The sequence below is a fragment of the Mustela nivalis genome (genome assembly GCF_964662115.1).
Source record: "Mustela nivalis genome assembly, chromosome: 9".
Lineage (NCBI taxonomy): Eukaryota > Metazoa > Chordata > Mammalia > Carnivora > Mustelidae > Mustela > Mustela nivalis.
In genome coordinates, this window is record NC_139028.1 from 103,615,277 (window position 1) to 103,638,114 (window position 22,838).

The 22,838-nt window shown below is 38.9% G+C and overlaps 1 long non-coding RNA gene and 1 pseudogene across 2 annotated transcripts in view; one reads left to right on the forward strand and one right to left on the reverse strand.

Moving 5' to 3' along the window:
* The window catches only part of LOC309873047, an 89,587-nt gene that overhangs the window by 19,703 nt on the left and 47,046 nt on the right, over positions 1-22,838 (forward strand). The gene's annotated exons all lie outside the window — the stretch shown is intronic.
* On the reverse strand, positions 1,341-2,174 carry LOC309841274 (olfactory receptor 4S2-like; annotated as a pseudogene). Its single transcript has one exon. The product of its transcript is annotated as an olfactory receptor 4S2-like (transcript).

Genomic DNA, 22,838 nt, shown 5'->3' on the forward strand with positions numbered 1-22,838 from the left:
GACTCAATCCCAGAACTCTGAGATTATGACCTGAGCCGAAGGCAGAGGCTCAACCCACTGAGCCACCCAGGCGCCCCACCTCTCCTAGTCTTGATGAAGTGGTGTTTTGTAGAGAATGAACCTAATCATTCAGTCTGGCCTGAGCTTTTGGTCGTTTCGCAAACCTGTGTGCAGGATGCTTTCTTTGTGTTTAGTAGCCTTCAGTAGACGAGTGTGTGCCAAGACCTATAAGTGTCCCAAAAGGGAAGATCTCATCAGCTCCAGGAAACAGATTGAAAACTATATCCTCAGGCAGCAACTTTAGAGGAAGGAAATAAGCCTCTTTCAGGGAAAGGTTGGGAAGTGGGCATTTCTTGGGGCTAGCTGGTTAAGAAGAGTTTCATTGTTTGATGTAGTCCAATGGGACCAGTGAATTCAAGCTCCACTGCCCACCAGAGTCAGGTGGTGGAAGGGGGCATATTCTGGGGAGCAGCCTAAAAACCTGGGTACCAGATATGTGTATAAGCTCCTGCCAGGGAGACACTGATGACTTGGAATGGGCCAGTGGGTGAAGGTGGAAATGGTGTCCAGTGACCTTCTTGGTTTCTGGGGAAGATTGCAGTCAGGCCCTACTGGGCTAAATTAGAAGCCTGATGCTTAAGCATCAGCTTTTAAAGTATACAGATAAGCCTCTTTCAGGAAAGACTTGGAGATAGACATTTCTGTCTGCTTCCTCTGGCTGAGGCTTGGGGAAATAGCCTCATTGTGTTCTCATGAGCCCATTAATTGTTTCTTTGCTATAATTTTGGGGTCTCATGGATGCAAGCCTTGTTGGCTTTCAGAGATCCTTACCATTGACAAAATGTGTTTACTTTCAATTTCACCTCATGTAATTCTCTATATAACCCTGGGAAGTGGTAGGAAATGTAGTTATCTGCATTTTAAAATAAGATTTAAAACAGACCAGACAAAGGATAGCAAGATCAATGTCAACATTTGTTTTTGGTATCATTCCTTTATGTTTTAATATCATTCCAATATTTTGATATTATTTATTTATATTACCTTATTAGAATACATATGCCTGACATTCCACATCAGTTAGAGTTATTACTCAGAGGCAACAGTACTTACTATACATTATGTAATGGACTGTGTTTAGGTGTCAGAGTTCTCTGCAGAAACATTTAATCCACTCAGGGTGATGAGTATATCTCTTTGCCTAACGTCAGACTACTAGTAACTAGTAGAATAGGCCCTTCAAGCTAGGTCTTTAGACTTCAAATGCAGAACTATGCTATATTGTATTGTTTCTCATGGGATAAGGTTTAAGGGATGATGGTTGACTTGTTCCCAGCAACTCATGTGGAAACTGGTACATCTGAGGCTATAGCAATCCCATTGAGTTTCATACCAGAGTCTCTCTTATTTCTTACCAACAAGTTTTCCATCCACAGTCTCTTCATGGCATTTTTCATTTCCATGTTTCTCAGGGTATAGGTCAGGGGGTTTAACATGGGTGTAATGATGGTATAGAACACAGCCACCATCTTGTCCTCAGTAAAAGTGGTGGAAGGCCTTAGGTAGATGAAGAGGCAGGGGTCAAAAACAAGATCACCATAATGTGGGAAGCACATGTGGACAGGGCCTTGTGCCTCCGTCTGATGAATGAGTCTTTTTTTTTTTTTTTTCTTAAAGGAAAGCAAGATGACAATGTAAGAGCCTACAAGAATGACAAAGTAGCTCAGGGACATCATGCCACTGTTGGCTATCACAATGAGCCCTACCACATATGTGTCTGTGCAAGCTAGCTTCAGTAAAGGGTGGACATCACAGAAATAGTGGTCAATCAGGTTGGGGTCACAGAAAGGCAATTGTACAGTGAGGATGGTCTGGATAAAGGAATGCACAAACCCTCCTAACCAGCAGGTTACCACCAGTATGGAGCAGACCTTTCGATCCATGATGGTCATATAGCATAGAGGCTTACAGATAGCCACATACCTGTCATAGGCCATCAGTGTGAGAATTAAGATCTCTGTGCAGCCAAAGACATGGCAGAAAAAAAGCTGCACCGTACAACCGACAAAAGAGATGCTCTTGACTTTGGCTTGGGAATCAACAATCAGCTTGGGGGCTGTAACAGAGGAATAGCCTTTGTCCACAAAGGATAGGAAGCTAAGGAAGAAGTACATTGGAGAGTTGAGATTTGGACTCCTTTGAGTGGTCATTATAATGAGAAAATTTCCAGTCATGAGGATCATATAAAAGAATAATAACAAAAAGAAGCATAGTTGTTGTACTTTCTAATTTTGGGAAAGACCCATGAAGATAAATTCAGTAACATTATTTTCCATGGAACCTGGGAATTTCACGAGAGAAATACAGTTTGACTTTACCTATAGGAAAAAAAAAAAAAAAACCAAGAAGGATAATTAGATTTGGGCACATAGTATCACAACATTGTTATTTAAAAAAAATTATTCTCAGGCCCACACCCCGTCACCTAATAGTAAAATTTACAAGTCTCAGTGACAAAGAGAAAATCCTGAAAGCAGCCCGGGAAAAGAAGTCTGTAACATACAATGGTAAAAATATTAGATTGGCAGCTGACTTATCCACAGAGACCTGGCAGGGCAGAAAGAGCTGGCATGATATTTTTAGAGCACTAAACGAGAAAAACATGCAGCCCAGAATACTATATCCAGCTAGGCTATCATTGAAAATAGAAGGAGAGATTAAAAGCTTCCAGGACAAACAACAACTGAAAGAATTTGCAAATACCAAACCAGCTCTACAGGAAATATTGAAAGGGGTCCTCTAAGCAAAGAGAGAGCCTACAAGTGGTAGATCAGAAAGGAACAGAGACCATATACAATAACAGTCACCTTACAGGCAATACAATGGCACTAAATTCATATCTCTCAATAGTTACCCTGAATGTGAATGGGCTAAATGCCCCTGTCAAAAGACACAGGGTATCAGAATGGATAAAAAAACAAAACCCATCTATATGTTGCCTCCAAGAAACTCATTTTAAGCCCGAAGACACCTCCAGATTTAAAGTGAGGGGGTGGAAAAGAATTTACCATGCTAATGGACATCAGAAGAAAGCAGGAGTGGCAATCCTTATATCAGATCAATTAGATTTTAAGCCAAAGACTATAATAAGAGATGAGGAAGGACACTATATCATACTCAAAGGGTCTGTCCAACAAGAAGATTTAACAATTTTAAATATCTATGCCCCCAACGTGGGAGCAGCCAACTATATAAACCAATTAATAACAAAATCAAAGAAACTCATCAACAACAATACAATAATAGTAGGGGACTTTAACACTCCCCTCACTGAAATGGACAGGTCATCCAAGCAAAAGATCAGCAAGGAAATAAAGGCCTTAAACGACACACTGGACCAGATGGACATCACAGATATATTCAGAACATTTCATCCCAAAGCAACAGAATACACATTCTTCTCTAGTGCACATGGAACATTCTCCAGAATAGATTACATCCTCGGTCCTAAATCAGGACTCAACAGGTATCAAAAGATTGGGATCATTCCCTGCATATTTTCAGACCACAATGCTCTAAAGCTAGAACTCAACCACAAAAGGAAGTTTGGAAAGAACCCAAATACATGGAGACTAAACAGTATCCTTCTAAAGAATGAATGGGTCAACCGGGAAATTAAAGAAGAATTGAAAAAAATCATGGAAACAAATGATAATGAAAATACAACGGTTCAAAATCTGTGGGACACAATAAAGGCAGTCCTGAGAGGAAAATATATAGCGGTACAAGCCTTTCTCAAGAAACAAGAAAGGTCTCAGGTACACAACCTAACCCTATACCTAAAGGAGCTGGAGAAAGAACAAGAAAGAAAACCTAAGCCCAGCAGGAGAAGAGAAATCATAAAGATCAGAGCAGAAATCAATGAAATAGAAACCAAAAAAACAATAGAAAAAATCAACGAAAGTAGGAGCTGGTTCTTTGAAAGAATTAATAAAATTGATAAACCCCTGGCCCGACTTATCAAAAAGAAAAGAGAAAGGACCCAAATAAATAAAATCATGAATGAAAGAGGAGAGATCACAACTAACACCAAAGAAATACAAACTATTATAAGAACATACTATGAGCAACTCTACGGCAATAAATTTGACAATCTGGAAGAAATGGATGCATTCCTAGAAACATATAAACTACCACAACTGAACCAGGAAGAAATAGAAAGCCTGAACAGACCCATAACCAGTAAGGAGATTGAAACAGTCATTAAAAATCTCCAAACAAACAAAAGCCCAGGGCCAGATGGCTTCCCGGGGGAATTCTACCAAACATTTAAAGAAGAACTAATTCCTATTCTCCTGAAACTGTTCCAAAAAATAGAAATGGAAGGAAAACTTCCAAACTCATTTTATGAGGCCAGCATCACCTTGATCCCAAAACCAGACAAGGATCCCACCAAAAAAGAGAGCTATAGACCGATATCCTTGATGAACACAGATGCGAAAATACTCAACAAAATACTAGCCAATAGGATTCAACAGTACATTAAAAAGATTATTCACCACGACCAAGTGGGATTTATTCCAGGGCTGCAAGGTTGGTTCAACATCCGCAAATCAGTCAATGTGATACAACACATCAATAAAAGAAAGAACAAGAACCATATGATACTTTCAATAGATGCTGAAAAAGCATTTGACAAAGTACAGCATCCCTTCCTGATCAAAACTCTTCAAAGTGTAGGGATAGAGGGCACATACCTCAATATAATCAAAGCCATCTATGAAAAACCCACCGCAAATATCATTCTCAATGGAGAAAAACTGAAAGCTTTTCCACTAAGGTCAGGAACACGGCAGGGATGTCCATTATCACCACTGCTATTCAACATAGTACTAGAGGTCCTAGCCTCAGCAATCAGACAACAAAAGGAAATTAAAGGCATCCAAATCGGCAAAGAAGAAGTCAAATTATCACTCTTCGCAGATGATATGATACTATATGTGGAAAACCCAAAAGACTCCACTCCAAAACTGCTAGAACTTATACAGGAATTCAGTAAAGTGTCAGGATATAAAATCAATGCACAGAAATCAGTTGCATTTCTCTACACCAACAGCAAGACAGAAGAAAGAGATATTAAGGAGTCAATCCCATTTACAATTGCATCCAAAACCATAAGATACCTAGGAATAAACCTAACCAAAGAGACACAGAATCTATACTCAGAAAACTATAAAGTACTCATGAAAGAAATTGAGGAAGACACAAAGAAATGGAGAAATGTTCCATGCTCCTGGATTGGAAGAATAAATATTGTGAAAATGTCTATGCTACCTAAAGCAATCTACACATTTAATGCAATTCCTATCAAAGTACCATCCATCTTTTTCAAAGTAATGGAACAAATAATGTTAAAATTTATATGGAACCAGAAAAGACCTCGAATAGCCAAAGGGATATTGAAAAAGAAAGCCAACGTTGGTGGCATCACAATTCCGGACTTCAAGCTCTATTACAAAGCTGTCATCATCAAGACAGCATGGTACTGGCACAAAAACAGACACATAGATCAATGGAACAGAATAGAGAGCCCAGAAATAGACCCTCAAATCTATGGTCAACTCATCTTCGACAAAGCAGGAAAGAATGTCCAATGGAAAAAAGACAGCCTCTTCAATAAATGGTGTTGGGAAAATTGGACAGCCACATGCAGAAAAATGAAATTGGACCATTTCCTTACACCACACACAAAAATAGACTCAAAATGGATGAAGGACCTCAATGTGTGAAAGGAATCCATCAAAATCCTTGAGGAGAACACAGGCAGCAACCTCTTCGACCTCTGCCGCAGCAACATCTTCCTAGGAACAACGCAAAAGGCAAGGGAAGCAAGGGAAAAAATGAACTATTGGGATTTCATCAAGATCAAAAGCTTTTGCACAGCAAAGGAAACAGTTAACAAAATCAAAAGACAACTGACAGAATGGGAGAAGATATTTGCAAACGACATATCAGATAAAGGACTAGTGTCCAGAATCTATAAAGAACTTAGCAAACTCAACACCCAAAGAACAAATAATCCAATCAAGAAATGGGCAGAGGACATGAACAGACATTTCTGCAAAGAAGACATCCAGATGGCCAACAGACACATGAAAAAGTGCTCCATATCACTCGGCATCAGGGAAATACAAATCAAAACCACAATGAGATATCACCTCACACCAGTCAGAATGGCTAAAATCAACAAGTCAGGAAATGACAGATGCTGGCGAGGATGTGGAGAAAGGGGAACCCTCCTACACTGTTGGTGGGAATGCAAGCTGGTGCAGCCACTCTGGAAAACAGCATGGAGGTTCCTCAGATTGTTGAAAATAGAACTGCCCTATGACCCAGCAATTGCACTATTGGGTATTTACCCTAAAGATACAAATGTAGTGATCCAAAGGGGCACATGCACCCGAATGTTTATAGCAGCAATGTCCACAATAGCCAAACTATGGAAAGAACCTAGATGTCCATCCACAGATGAGTGGATCAAGAAGATGTGGTATATATACACAATGGAATACTATGCAGCCATCAAAAGAAATGAAATCTTGCCATTTGCGACAACATGGATGGAACTAGAGCGTATCATGCTTAGCGAAATAAGTCAAGCGGAGAAAGACAACTATCATATGATCTCCCTGATATGAGGAAGTGGTGATGCAACATGGAGGCTTAAGTGGGTAGGAGAAGAATAAATGAAACAAGATGGGATTGGGAGGGAGACAAACCATAAGTGACTCTTAATCTCACAAAACAAACTGAGGGTTGCTGGGGGGAGGGGGTTTGGGAGAAGGGGGTGGGATTATGGACATTGGGGAGGGTATGTGCTTTGGTGAGTGCTGTGAAGTGTGTAAACCTGGTGATTCACAGACCTGTACCCCTGAGGATAAAAATATATGTTTATTGAAAAAAAAAAAAAAAAAAGAAAGGACAAATACCCAACTTTTGTAGCAGCATGGATGGGACTGGAAGAGTTTATTATGCTGAGTGAAATAAGTCAAGCAGAGAGAGTCAATTATCATATGGTTTCACTTATTTGTGGAGCATAACAAATAGCATGGAGGACATGGGGAGTTAGAGAGGAGAAGGGAGTTGGGGGAAATTGGAAGGGGAGGTGAACCATGAGAGACTATGGACTCTGAAAAACAATCTGAGGATTTTGAAGGGGTGGGGGGTGGGAGTTTGGGGTACTAGGTGGTGGGTATTATAAAGGGCACGAATTGCATGGAGCACTGGGTGTGGTGAAAAATAATGAATACTGTTATGCTGAAAATAAAAAATAAATTAAAAAAAAAAAAGGCAAAAAAAAAAATTATTCTCAAAATTTCTTTCTCACTTTAAGGTACTAGTTTGGGTAAAGTCTCTCTCTCTCTTTTTTTTTTTAAATTAACATATAATGTATTATTTGTTTCAGGCGTACAGGTTTGTGATTCATCAGTCTTACACAATTCACAACGCTCACCATAGCACACAACTTCCCCAATGGTCTGTTTCTTAAAATTACCAGGGATAGAGGTGCTGGTGGGAGAAGAGAGAGAGAGAGACATACAGAGAGACAGAAAGACAGAGAGAAAGAAAGGGGAAAAAAAAAAAGAACTGACAGGCTTTGAACGGATTTAGGGATAGTCTTGTAGTCTTGGCTCTCTTCTTAAGTGTCAGTTGTCTGACAGAATTTATTGTTGCACCAGAATTTAAATTAAATCTCTGTGTTAAATCAAGGTTCCAAGTGGCAACCTCTAGTCTCTTCATCTGAGGATGCTTTTCATCCATTTTCCAGTTGGTGTATGGAATCTACAAAAGTAAGCACACACACATACACATTTGTGATCATATATATATATAAGTCTTAAAATGTGCACTTTAAGTCAAACCCAGGATGTAATTACCTTTTTATGAGACTCCTTGGGCTCCCAAATTCCTGACTGGCTGGCTTTGTCATATTTTTGATTATTCCAGAACTTCACTCTTTGTCCCTTCTTATATGTCTAAAAGTTGGGAAATATGTATAGAGTCTTCAGGAAAAGGGACTACCATCTTCAAGATGCTAAGGCTTCAGATCCTAGTTGACATTAGTTGTTATAAAATATGGAAATGAATTGACTCTCAAGTAGGTTTAGATCTTTTAGATCTTAACAATGACCAACTGTGAGTTCTGGGACAAGTTACGTACATTGATAGAGACCCAGTTACTTTGGTCATTTGGTATAACTGCTACATGCATACCAGGGTCTCCTTTGCTTTGGCCTATGTCATGGACTTTGGGATGATCATTTCATTGTGATGGATCATTGCTATTGAATGCAGTTTCTTTGTTTCATTATCCCTGTATACCTTTGAACCAAAAGATGTGTGAAGGGGAGACAATGTGTATCTTTATCTTTGTATTGCCTGAATACAAATACTACTCTCATAAGTTTGACAATTCATTTAAACTTCAATTTCTTCATCCTTCAAATGGAAACACTACTGACTGCTTCAAGAGAGCTATTTTAAATACCAAACCTAGCCCGACATATAGTAAGCACCCAGTAATTATGCCCTCTCATTTTCTAACTAGGTTACCAGTACTTAAGACATTTTATGGTGAAAATTTTCAAATATATACACAATGGAGATAACAGTAGTATAAACTCTAATATATTGATCACTCAGATTAAAAAATGATCTATATTGTACTACATTTGCATCATCCCTCCCTCTTCTTCATCTTTTTGCCAGGGTATTTTAGTGTCATTCCCAGTCATCATGCCATTTTAACCACTACATGCTTCATTTTCTGTATTTCTGGGGAATAGTCTCATGTGACAGGCGGGGATACTCACCATTATACTAACGAGGACGGCGGTGGCCATCCCAAATATTCTCATGTGAACGAAAGGCTCAACCACATCTAACAAAATTACCAGGAGTTGCTTGATATTAACCCATTCCTGGTTTGTTGGAACCATGTTTTGCTCCTGTCTCTCCATACAGTGCTTAGGTGGGTGCTTACAATGTCTGCTCCATGTGCTAGGGTAGTGCACTGTGGCTACTGTGTACTTGAACTGTGTACAGAGGGACTAAGAAACTGAAGTTTTGGTTTTATTTAAATTATTTCATTTTATTGAAATAAAAAACCTAAAGCAATGTAAAATATTATGATATAATAAAATTTGGACATATTGGGTTAAATAATATATTATTAAATTTTATTAGAATCAATCCTACCTACTTGTTTTGATCTTTTATGTAGCTACCAAAACATTTAAAATGACAGTGTGGCTTTCATCATGACCAAGTGGGATTTATCCCTGGGATGCAAGGGTGGTTCAACCTTTGCAAATCAATCAATGTGATAGAACACATAAATAAGGGAACACACAAGAATCACATGGTCTTCTCAATAGATGCAGAACAAGCATTTGACAAAATACAGCATCCTTTCCTGCTTGTATAATGTTTCTATCACACAGAGCTGTACTGGGGATTAGGCTCTAGTCTAAGTACTTAATCATATTATTTCTTGTAGTTATATAAAGTATGTAGAATTATTCCCATTCTTCACATAAGGAATAAAACCCAGAAAGTTAAACTAGCTTTATATATGGTCATGTAACTAGTCATTGATGAAACACAGATTCAACCTTGATACATTTTCTTAGCCTATGCTACTTTATATCATGGGCCCAGCACGCAAGGCTACTTTATATCATAAATGTACAATTTCCATTGGCATTTATTTAAAAAATATCGATAATAGCTTTGGGATCTTCTTTATTATTTTAATGTTTCTGGGATATTAATTGCTCCTTTATTAACTTCAAACAAAACTTAATTCACGAAGATAGATACCAGTACTCTGATAAGTTAGTGGAGTCCTGACGTCCTGTGTTCTTAGAAGACCCATCGGCCTTGTCACCAAACAGTAGTTTCTGCTACAGGATAGGAACAATCTCAGAAAATGGAACAGACTGTGACAAAGCATATTCAAACTCTGTCATTTCTCCTTCTAGAGTCTGGGTCTCAGTAGGATTCTTTGTCTCACTGTCCTCCCTCTACTGTCACCATGGCATGTGGTTCTGGGCCTAGACATGGATTATTTCACAAACCAGAATACATTAGTACCCTTCAATCTGTGGTAGAATGAGGACAGAGGCAAAAATCTAATGATGAGAGTTTAGGCATCACCAAATGCTAAATTTCAGTGCCTTGACTAAATGCTGACTCACTGAAAAAATTTATCCACAGACATTTCTTGAGAGAGGTGGCTTTTTTTAAAAATATTTTTTTAATTAATTAATTTATTTTCAGCATAACAGTATTCATTATTTTTCACCACACCCAGTGCTCCATGCAATCCGTGCCCTCTATAATACCCACCACCTTGTACCCTGACCTCCCACTCCACTACCACATCAAACCCCACAGATTGTTTTTCAGAGTCCATAGTCTCTCATGGTTCACCTTCCCTTCCAATTTACCCCAACTCCCTTCTCCTCTTAAACTCCCCATGTCCTCCATGCATTTTGTTATGCTCCACACATAAGTGAAACCATATGATAATTGACTCTCTCTGCTTGACTTATTTCACTCAGCATAATCTCTTCCAGTCCTGTCCGTGTTGCTACAAAAGTTGGGTATTCGTTCTTTCTGATGGAGGCATAATACTCCATAGTGTATATGGACCACATCTTCCTTATCCATTCGTACATTGAAGGGCATCTTGGTTCTTTCCACAGTTTGGTGACCGTGGCCATTGCTGCTATAAACATTGGGGTACAGATGGCCCTTCTTTTCACTACATCTGTATCTTTGGGGTAAATACCCAGGAGTGCAATGGCAGGGTCATAGGGATGTTGTATTATTAATTTCTTGAGGAATCTCCACACTGTTCTCCAAAGTGGCTGCACCAACTTGCATTCCCACCAACAGTGTAAGAGGGTTCCCTTTTCTCCACATCCTCTCCAACACATGTTGTTTCCTGTCTTGCTAATTTGGGCCATTCTAACTGGTGTAAGGTGATATCTCAATGTGGTTTTAATTTGAATCTCCCTGAGGGCTAGTGATGATGAACATTTTTTCATGTGTCTGATAGCCATTTATATGTCTTTATTGGAGAAGTGTCTGTCCATATCTTCTGCCCATTTTTTGATATGATTGTTTTGTGTGTGTTGAGTTTGAGGAGTTCATTATAGATCCTGGATATCAACCTTTTGTCTATACTGTCATTTGCAAATATCTTCTCCCATTCCGTGGGTTGCCTCTTTGTTTTCCTGACTGTTTCCTTGGCTGTGCAGAAGCTTTTGATTTTGATGAAGACCCAAAAGTTCATCTTTGCTTATGTTCTCCTTTAGGATTCTGATGGATTCCTGTCACACTTTGAGGTCTTTTATCCATTTTGAGTTTATCTTTGTGTATGGTGTAAGAGAATGGTCGAGTTACATTCTTCTACATATAGCTGTCCAGTTTTCCCAGCACCATTTATTGAAGAGACTGTCATTTTTCCACTGTTTATTTTTTCTGTTTTGTCGAAGATTATTTGACCATAGAGTTGAGTTCCATATCTGGGCTCTCTACTCTGTTTCACTGGTCTATGTGTCTGTTTTTATGCCAGTACCATGCTGTCTTGGTGATCACAGCTTTGTAGTAAATCTTGAAATCAGGTAATGTGATGCCGCCAGTTTTGTTTTTGTTTTTCAACATTTCCTTAGCGATTCGGGGTCTCTTCTGATTCCATACAAATTTTAGGATTATTTGCTCCAGCTCTTTGAAGAATACCGGTGGAATTTTGATCGGAATAGCATTAAAAGTATAGATTACTCTGGACAGTATAGACAATTTAACAATGTTTATTCTTCTGATCCAAGAGCATCTAATGGTCTTCCATCTTTTTGTGTCTTCTTCAATTTATTTCATGAGTGTTCTGTAGTTCCTCGAGTACAGATCCTTTACCTCTTTGGTTAGGTTTATTCCCAGGTATCTTATGGTTCTTGGTGCTGTAGGAATCAATTCTCTAATTTCCATTTCTGTATTTTCATTATTAGTGTATAAGAAAGCTACTGATTTCTGTACATTAACTTTGTATCCTGCCACGTTGCTGAATTGCTGTATGAATTCTAGTAGTTTGGGGGTGAAGTCTTTTGGGTTTTCCATATAAAGAATCATGTCATCTGCAAAGAGAGAGAGTTTGACTTCTTCATTACCAGTTTGGATATCTTTTATTTCCCTTTGTTGTTGTTACACCATACACAAAGATAAACTAAAAATGGATAAAAGACCTCAATGAGTGACAGGAATCCATCAGAATCCTAAAGAAGAACATAGGCAGTAATCTCTTCGATATCAGCCACAGCAACTTCTTTCAAGATATGTCTCCAAAGGCAAAAGAAACAAAAGCAAAGATGAACTTTTGGGTCTTCATCAAAATCAAAAGCTTCTGCACAACCAAGGAAACAGTCAAGAAAACAAAGAGGCAACCCACGGAATGGGAGAAGATATTTGCAAATGACAGTACAGACAAAAGGTTGATATCCAGGATCTATAATGAACTCCTCAAACTCAACACACATAAAACAGACAATCATATCAAAAAATGGGCAGAAGATATGAAGAGACACTTCTCCAATAAAGACATATAAATGGCTATCAGACACATGAAAAAATGTTCATCATCACTAGCCCTCAGGGAGATTCAAATTAAAACTACATTGAGATATCACCTTACACCAGTTAGAATGGCCCAAATTAGCAAGACAGGAAACAACATGTGTTGGAGAGGATGTGGAGAAAGGGAAACCTTCTTACACTGTTGGTGGGAATGCAAGTTGGTGCAGCCACTTTGGAGAACAGTGTGGAGATTCCTCAAGAAATTAATAATAGAACATCCCTATGACCCTGCCATTGCACTACTGGGTATTTACCCCAAAGATACAGATGTAGTGAAAAGAAGGGCCATCTGTACCCCGATGTTCACAGTAGCAAAGACCATGGTCACCAAACTGTGGAAATAACCAAGATGCTCTTCAATGTATGAATGGATAAGGAAGATGTGGTCCATATACACTATGGAGTATTATGCCTCCATCAGAAAGAACGAATACCCAACTTTTGTAGCAACATGGACGGGACTGGAAGAGAGTATGCTGAGTGAAACAAGTCAGGCAGAGAGAGTCAATTATCTTATGGTTTCACTTATTTGTGGAGCATAACAAATAGCATGGAGGACATGGGGAGATAGGGAGGAGAAGGGGGTTGGGGTAAATTGGAAGGGGAGGTGAACCATGAGAGACTATGGACTCTGAAAAACAATCTGAGGGTTTTGAAGGGGCGGGGGGTGGGAGGTCGGGGTTCCAGGTGGTGGGTATTATAGAGGGCATGGATTGCATGGAGCACTGGGTGTGGTGCAAAAATAATGAATACTGTTATGCTGAAAATTAAAAAAAAAAAGAAAATGGAAATAAAAAAAAAATTGAAAAATCCAGAATACAGCAGCTGTCTCTACACCTTAAAGAACTGGAGAATCAACAACAAATCAAACCAACTCCACACATAAGAAGAGAAATAATCAAGATTAGAACTGAGATGGATGAGGTAGAAACCAGAGATAAAGTAGAACGTATCAATGAAAGGAGAAGCTGGTTTTTTGAAAGAATCAATAAGATCAATAAACCATTGGCGACACTAATCCAAAAGAAAAGAGAGAAAGCTCAAATACATAAAATTATGAATGAAAAGGGAAAGATCACAACGAACACCAAAGAAGTAGAAACAATCATCAGAAGTTATTATCAATAGTTATATGCCAATAAGCTAAGCAACCTAGATGAAATGGATGCATTCCTGGAAATCTATAAACTCCCAAAATTGAACCAGAAAGAAATTGACAACCTGAACAGACCAATATCTAGTAACGAGATTGAAGCGGTGATCAAAAACCTCCCAAAAAATAAGAGCCCAGGCGGGGCGCCTGGGTGGCTCAGTGGGTTGGGCCGCTGCCTTCGGCTCGGGTCATGATCTCAGGGTCCTGGGATCGAGTCCCGCATCGGGCTCTCTGCTCAGCAGGGAGCCTGCTTCCCTCTCTCTCTCTCTGCCTGCCTCTCTGACTACTTGTGATTTCTCTCTGTCAAATAAATAAATAAAATCTTTAAAAAAAAAAAAAAATAAGAGCCCAGGACCTGATGGATTCCCTGGGGAATTCTACCAACCTTTCAAAGAAGAAGTAACACCTATTCTCCTGAAGCTGTTTCAAAAAATTGAAGCAGAAGGAAAACTTCCTGACTCTTTCTATGAAGCCAGCATTACCCTGATCTCCAAACCAGGCAAAGACCCTACCAAAAAGGAGATTTTCAGACCAATATCACTGATGAATATGGATGCTAAGATTCTCCACAAGATCCTAGCAAACAGGATCCAACAGCACATTAAAAAGATTATCCACCATGACCAGGTGGGATTCATTCCTGGGCTACAAGGATGGTTCAACATTCGCAAATTAATCAATGTGATAGAACAAATTAATAAGAGAGAAGAACCACATGGTCCTCTCAATTGATGCAGAAAAAGCATTTGACAAAATCCAACATCCATTCCTGATTAAAACGCTTCAAAGTACAGGGATAGAGGGAACATTCCTGAACTTCACCAAATCTATCTATGAAAGACCCACAGCCAATATCATCATCAGTGGGAAAAAGCTTGCAGTCTTTTCGTTGAGATCAGGAACACGACAAGGATGCCCACTTTCACCACTCTTGTTCAACATAGTATTAGAAGACCTAGCAACAGCAGTCAGACAACAAAGAGAAATAAAAGGTATCCAAATTGGTAATGAAGAAGTCAAACTCTCTCTCTTTGCAGATGACATGATTCTTTATATGGAAAACCCAAAAGACTTCACCCCCAAACTACTAAAACTCATATAGCAATTCAGCAACGTGGCAGGATACAAAGTCAATGTACAGAAATCAGTGGCTTTCTTATACACAAACAATAAAAATACAGAAAGGGAAATTAGAGAATCGATTCCATTTACTACAGCACCAAGAACCATAAGATATCTGGGAATAAACCTAACCAAAGAGGTTAAGGATCTGTACTTGAGGTGGCTTTTTTTTCAATTTAATTTTTCTTTTTCTTTTTCTATTTTTAAAATTTCTTTTCAGAATAACAGTATTTATTGTTTTTGCACCACACCCAGTGCTCCATGCAATCCGTGCCCTCTTTAGTACCCACCACCTGGTTCCCCAACCTCCCACCCCCCCACCCCTTCAAAACCCTCAGATTGTTTTCCAGAGTCCATAGTCTCTCATGGTTCACCTCCCCTTCCAATTTTCCTCAACTCCCTTCTCCTCTCCATCTCCCCTTGTCCCCCTGCTATTTTTTATGCTCCACAAATAAGGGAAACCATATGATCATTGACTCTCTCTGCTTGACTTATTTCACTTGGCATAATTTCTTCCAGTCCTGTCCATGTTGATACAAAAGTTGGTTATTCATCCTTTCTGATGGAGGCAGAATACTCCATAGTGTATATGGACCACATCTTCCTTAACCATTCATCTGTTGAAGGGCATCTGGTTCTTTCCACAGTTTGGCGACCATGGCCATTGCTCCTATAAACATTGGGGTACAGATGGCTTTTCTTTTCACTACATCTGTATCTTTGGGGAAAATACCCAGGAGTGCAATTGCAGGGTCTTAGAGAATCTCTATTTTTAATTTCTTGGGGGAATCTCTACACTGCTCTCCAAAGTGGCTGCACCAACTTGCATTCCCACCAACAGTGTAAGAGGGTTCCCCTTTCTCCACATCCTTTCCAACACAGGTTGTTTCCTCTCTTGCTAATTTTGGCCATTCTAACTGGTGTAAGGTGATATCTCAATGTGGTTTTAATTTGAATCTCCCTGAGGGCTAGTGATGATGAACATTTTTTCATGTGTCTGATAGCCATTTGTATGTCTTCATTGGAGAGGTATCTGTTTATACCTTCTGCCCATTTTTTGATATGATTGTCTGTTTTGTGTGTATTGAGTTTGATGAGTTCTTTATAGATCCTGGATATCAACATTTTGTGTGTACTGTCATTTGCAAATATCTTTTCCCATTCCATGGGTTGCCTCTTTGTTTTGTGTACTGTTTCCTTTGCTGTGCAGAGCTTTTGAACTTGATGAAGAGAGGTGGCTTTCTAAAAGTCTGCAGTAGAGGGATTTCCTGATCCCTGTAGATGTCCTCTGTTTGTTTTTATCATACTATTTAAAATCCCTGTCTTTTAGAATGTGTGTGTGTCTCCCCAATAGATTGTGTCCCTTAAATACAGAGACCATTCCTCAAGACTTGACCCAGTGCCAGGCCCATATGTTAGGTACTCAATAAATTTTGTAAGAAGGAGAGAGAGAGAAGGAGAAAGGAAATGAGATTTACTGGTTTATGAATCTCTCTAGATGGTCTGGCTTCAGACTACCTATTGTCTAGTGTAGAATACTGGTTAAAATCACCAAATCAGATAGAGCTGAATTGTCAATCCCTAGGCACACCAGTGCTGGCTGTGTGCCTTTAACCAATTAGTTTAGCTATTTAATCATTGTCTTAATCTGTAAAATAGGGATAAATAGTTCTTGGCTCACTGAGTTGGTGTGATAATTAACATAGTGAATGCATAGGGGTACTGGGTGGCTCAGTCGGTTAAGCATCTGTCTTGTGCTCAAGTCATGATCCTGGAGTCCTGGGATCCAGCCCTGCATTGGGATCCCTGCTCAGTGGGAAGCCTGCTTCTCCCTCTGCCCCTTCCCCACTTATGCACACACACACACTCTCTCTCTCTTGCTCTCTCTCAAATAAATAAATAAAAAAATTTAAAAAATAGATAAAATCTTGGGGCACCTGGGTGGCTCAGTGGGTCATGATACCCAGCAGCTTCAGCTCAGGTCATGATACCGGAGTCCTGGGATTGAGACCCACATCAGGCTTTCTGCTCAGCAAGGAGCCTGCTTTCCTTCCTCTCTCTACCTGCCTCTCTGCCTGCTTGTGATCTCTGTCTGTCAAATAAATAAATAAAATCTTAAAAAAATAAATAATTAAAATCTTCAAATATCTTTGATTTCTTTTGGTTGTCTTATTGTTGTTGCTAGGCCTTATAGTGCTATGCTGAACAATAGTGGCAAGAGTGGGCATCCTTGTTGTATTCCTGATCTTAAGGGAAAGGCTCTCAGCTTTTCGTCATTGAGAATGATATTCATTGTTGGTTTTTCATAGATGGATTTTATGAAATTGAGGAATGTTTCCTTTATTCCTATACTCAAAGTGTTTTAATCAGGAAAGGATGTTGTATTTTGTCAAATGCTTTTTCTGCATCAATTGAGAGCACCATGTGGTTCTTTTCTCTTCTTTTTTTATGTATTCTATCACATTGATTGATTTTGCAAATGTTGAACTACCTTGCATCGCAGTGATAATCCCACCTGGTCCTGATGGATAATCCTTTTAATGTACTGTTGGATCCCATTAGCTAGGATCTTTTTTTTGAGAATTTTGGCATCCATATTCATCAGGGATATTGGTCTGAAATTCTCCTTTTTGATGGGGTCCTTGCCTGGTTCAGGGACCAAGGTAATGCTGGCTTCATAAAAAGAGTCTGGAAGTTTTCCTTCTGTTTCTATTTTTTGAAACAACTTCAGGAGAGTAGGTATTATTTCTTCTTTGACTGTTTGTCAATTTCTTCCTGTTTCAGCCTTGGTAGTTTATAGGTTTCCAGGAATACATCCATTTCTTTCAGGTTGCTTAACTTATTGGTATATATCTGTTGATAATAATTTCTGATGATTGTTTCTATTTCCTTAGTGGCAGTCATGATCTCTTCCCTTTCATTCATAATTTTCTTAATTTGGGTTCTTTCTGTTTTCTTTTGGATAAGACTGGATAGCAGTTTATTGATCTTATTAATTCTTTCAAAGAACCAGCTTCTAGTTTTGTTAATGTGTTCTACTGCATTATTTCTGGTTTGTTGATGATTCTCTAGTTGTTTAAAGTGTAAAGATAGTTAATGCTTTTGGGGTTTTTCTGTGATTCTTTTTTTTTTTTTGTGTGTGTGAGGTTTGGATGGCTATATACTTCCTGTTAGGACTGCCTTTGCCATATTCCATAGGAATTGGACTGATGTGTTTTCATTCTCATTGGTTTCCATGAGTTAAGCTCCTCTTTGATTTCTTGCTTGACCCAAACATTCTTGAGCAGGATGGTCTTTAGCTTCCAAGTGTTTGAATTTCTCTCCAAACTTTTTCTTGTGATTGAGTTCCAGTTTCAAAGCACTGTGGCCTGAGAATATGCAGGCCACATATGCAGAGAAAATGCAGGGAATAATCTCAGTCTTCTGGTATCAGTTGAGACCTGATTTGTGACTCAGTATGTTGTCTATCCTGGAGAAAGTTCCATGTGTACTTGAGAAGAAAGAGCATTCTGTTGTTTTAGGGTAGAATGTTTTGTATATATCTATGAAGTCCACCTGGTTCAGTGTGTCATTCAAAGCTCTTGTTCCTTTGTTGATTTTCTGCTTAGATGGTCTGTCTACTGCTGAGAGTGGCGTGTTCAGGTCTCCTACTATCTATATATTATTATAAATATGTCTTCTTATTTTGGTTAAAAGTTGGTTTATGTAGTTGGCTGCTCCCCTGTTGGGGGGATAGATATTTACAATTGTTAGGTCTTGTAGGATAGACCCTCTAAGAATGATACAGTGTCCTTCTGTATCTCTAACCATAGTCTTTAGCTTAAAATCTAATTTGTCTGATAAAGAATTGCTATGACAGCATTCTTTTGAGGTCTGTTGGCATGAAAGCTGGTTCTCCACCCCTTCACTTTCAGTCTGGATGTATCTTTCCAAATTAGTCTCTTGTAGACAACATATGAATGGGTCCTGTCTTTTTATCCAATCTGCAACCCATCCTGTTTTATGAGAGGATTTAGGCCATTCACATTGAGAGTGATTATTGAAAAATATGATTAATTGTCATCATGTTGCCTGCAAAGTCCTTGTTTCTATAGATTGTCTCTGTAAATTTCTGTTTTATATCACTTTTGGGGTCTTTCTCCTTTTATAGAACCCCCCCTTAATATTTCTTGCCAGGACAGCTTACTGGTCGCATATTCTTTCAATTTCTGAAGGTCTTGGAAGCTCTTTATCTCTCCATCCATTCTAAATGACAGCCTTGCCAGAAAAAGTATTCTTGGCTACATATTCTTCTCATTTAGTACACTGAATATGTCTTGTCAGCCCTTTCTGGCTTGCCTGATCTTTGTGGACAGGTCTGATGTTATTCTGATGTTTCTATCTCTTTATGTAAGGAGTCTCTTTCCCTCTACTTGCTCTTAAAATTCTTAGGATTCCTTGGTTTTAAGATTTGTGAGTTTAACTATTATATGCTTGGGCGTCAGTCTGTTCACCTTGATCTTGGGAGGGGACCTCTCTGCCTCTAGGACACGAATGTTTATTTCATATCCAGATTAGGGAAGTTCTCAGCTATGATTTGCTTAAATGTATCTTCTAGTCCTCCCCCCTCCCCTGCAGGATCCCAATAATTCTGACATTGGAACATTTCATGACATCATTTATTTCTCTGATTCTGTTTTCATGGATTTTAAGCTGTTTATTCCAGGCCTTTTCCTATTCCCTCTTTTCTATGTTTGTCTTCTAGATCACTAATTCATTCTTCTGCCTCATTAACCCAGCTATTAGACTATCTAGATTGGATTGGATCTCATTGATAGAATTTTTAAGTTCTGCCAGATCAGCTCTCATTTCTGCCCTTAGAGAACCTGTTGTCATTAATGGTTTTCTCCATCTTAGGTATTGTCTGCATAACTGTTACCCTGAAGTCTATTTCTGACATCTTGCTTTTATCCGTATCCATTAGTTCTGTGGCAGAGGTCATAGTCTCTGAATTTTTCCTGTGTTGGGAGTTCTTCCTCTTAGTCATTCTGTTGAGGGTTGGTTGAGGAAATGTACAGAGTCCAGATTATTGACGACAACTGAAGTAAGATGCACCTGTTATAAGGATCTTAGGGTTGTCAGCCTCTTGTTCTTCCAGACTGTCTTTTAGGGGAGGAGTCTGTGGTGTTGTTACTCAGGCAACCCTGTTTGGTGGGGGCGGGGGGGCTGTTCTCTGGCGACTTTCCTTGGAGCTTTACACATCTCTTTCAAGAGTCAGAGCAGGAGTGACTGTATCCAAACTTCTGTCTCAGAACAGAAAGTTTGCAGTCTGTTCTCCAGAGAACCCTTCAGGCCACACTGACTCTGTTTTTGTCTGTGCTACTAAAACCCACAGTGTCCTGGGTTGTGCATCCCACAGCAGCACTCCCAGCCCAGCACTCCCAGCCCAGGCACATCTCTGCCCTTTGTGCTTCTAAATTGCCAGCTGCCCCCAGTTTGAACATGTGCCCCCACAACTCCAGGTTTCAGTCTGGAGGATTACCCTAAAGTCTTATCCCCACTGCTAGCAGTCTGGGAGTCTGTGCCCAGTGTCCAGTGTGGGAGCCTTTTGCACTCAGGCAGTACAGGATCCTGGAGGATCCCTCCCCCTTATATTTATCTTCCAAAATCTGCCCCCAGAATTATGCACCTGCCTCCCACACCCTGCCTCATGTCTTGAAACAAATTGCTGGAGATATTTTGTTTGTAGAGATATGGATATACCTTCTTACATCTCAGGCTGATTTTGTGGGTATTCAGAGTTGTCTGATAGATATCCAGCTCAATTCAGGGAACTGGTTGAAATAGGGTCCTCTACTCCTGCTATCTTTCAATATAATATGTTATTTGATTGAAAGTTGAATATATATGAATAAGTAAAGAGCTTCAGAATGGTTTTAAAAAAGGGTAAATATAAAGGATTATATTTTTTTATTTTAGTTGCTCTTAAATAATTTTTTAAAAGATTTTATTATTTATCAGAGAGAGAGAGAGAGTGTGAGAGCATGTGCACAAGCAGGCAGAGTAAAAGGCAGAGGCGGAGAGAGAAGCAGGCTCCCTGTGAAGCAAGGGGTCTGATGTGGGGACTAGATCCCAGGACCCTGGAATCATGACCTGAGCCGAAGGCAGCGGCTCAGCCAACTGAGGCACCCAGGCATCCCTCTCAAGTGATTTAAAAAAAAGATTTTATTTATTTATTTGACAGAGAGATCACAAGTAGGCAGAGAAGCAGGCAGAGAGAGAGGGGGATGCAGGCTCCCTACTGAGCAGAGAGCCCAATGCAGGGCTTGATCCCAGGATCCTGAGATCATGACCTGAGCCAAAGGTAGAGACTTAACCCACAGAGCCACTGAAGTGCCCCACTCTTAAGTGATTTTTAAGGCAAAAGTAGGAGCAATGTGTTATAGGTTTGTAGTATATGCAAAAGTAAATTATATGAAAATGTCACAGGAAATGGGAAGCAGGAATTGGAAGTGTAGTGCTATATGGTTCTTAGACTGTATGAAGTTGCATAAAAGTACTTAATGGTAGATGGTAATAAATGAAAGACACAATATGTTATATAATATAGTCTCTGTAATATTGTGTATGCATACATATATTATATGTTAGCAACCACTAAAATATTTTAAAAGGAAACAAATAATATGTAGTAAGGTAAAATGGAATCATAAAAATGCACTAATTCAAAATTAGGCAGAGAATGAGGAATAAGATAACAAAATACAATGGAACCTACAGAAAACAGTAACATTTAACATATAATATATATTATATTATAGATGTTTGAATTAAACCAGTCAATATGTACACTCAATGTAATAACTTAAACACTTAAGTGGGTACGAGAAGAATAAATGAAAGAATCTGGGATTGGGAGGGAGACAAACCATAAATGACTCTTAATCTCACAAAACAAACTGAGGGTTGCTGGGGGGAGGGGGTTTGGGAGAAGGGGGTGGGATTATGGACATTGGGGAGGGTATGTGCTTTGGTGAGTGCTGTGAAGTGTGTAAACCTGGTGATTCACAGACCTGTACCCCTGGGGATAAAAATATATGTTTATAAAAAATAAAAAATTATATAAAAAATATTTAAATTGTATAAGATACCAAACCCAAACTTTTCTTGCTTGTAAGGCATTTTTTCAAATATGAAGACATACATATATTAGGAGTAAAGTTATGGAAAAAGATACAAAATAAATGCACTAATCAATAAAAGCTAGAGCAAATATATTGGTATCAGAGAAAACAGACTTTAGGACAAAGAGATAGAGAGGGATATTACATAGATGATAGATGGATCAGTTCACCAAGAAGACATAATAATCTTAATAGCATATGCACCTAACAACAAAGTCTTGGAAAAACATGAAAAAGAAAGACCTGATAGAACTGACTGTCCTTTTATTGAAGTTTTCCCAATGAAACTCATTATATAGTAGATTTTTCAGAAAGGATGCTTAGGTACAGTATTTTTGGGTTATTACCTGATCAAAACTTTGTTTATTGAAAGACAGCTTGGCTAAGTATAATATTCTGGCTTTTACTTTCTTAATATTGTTGAAAATGCTGCTACACAGTTGCCTTGCTTTGTATTGTTTTTGGGAAGTTGAATGCCACTACAAGTCTTTTGTTTTTGTAAGTTATGTCATAATTTTGCCTAGAGTTCCTGAGGATTTCTTTCTTTATACTCAATGTCTAATAGTATTACTAGGATACATCTTAGGTTGATTGATCTGTTAATTTCTCCTGGTACCCAGTGGATCCTTTCAATGTGTAGCCTTAGGTGTTCTTAAATTTATAAAATATTTTTTGGATTGTAGTTCTTTTTTTTAAATTTTTTA